This window comes from Penaeus monodon, chromosome 33, assembly GCF_015228065.2.
Source record: "Penaeus monodon isolate SGIC_2016 chromosome 33, NSTDA_Pmon_1, whole genome shotgun sequence".
Lineage (NCBI taxonomy): Eukaryota > Metazoa > Arthropoda > Malacostraca > Decapoda > Penaeidae > Penaeus > Penaeus monodon.
In genome coordinates this window covers 27,637,987-27,638,240 of record NC_051418.1, presented here as the reverse complement: position 1 = coordinate 27,638,240, position 254 = coordinate 27,637,987, and the positions used below count along the sequence as shown (strand labels likewise).

Sequence of the window (254 nt, the reverse complement as noted above, 5' to 3'; positions counted from 1 at the left end):
GTATTTACGGAGAATCTATAAAGTTGTCCTTTACATAAATGCCATGCAGAGCTTCCTTTTGAAGACTTTCTTTTGCAGACTCGGAACATTTATGAAAAAAGAAACATAATATTTCCATCAATGATAGAAAAGTACATATTCAAATCATCAGATTAAATAAACAATCCTATTTCTATGATTTTTCCCCATCAACTAGTTTCCACTTAGTGATAGAAAGTACATAATCAAATCGCTATTTTAAGTAAACAATCGTA

At 29.5% G+C, this 254-nt stretch overlaps 1 protein-coding gene across 1 annotated transcript in view; it reads right to left on the bottom strand.

Moving 5' to 3' along the window:
* LOC119594320 overlaps positions 1–254 on the bottom strand; it is a 59,901-nt gene that overhangs the window by 34,716 nt on the left and 24,931 nt on the right. The window lies entirely within an intron of this gene.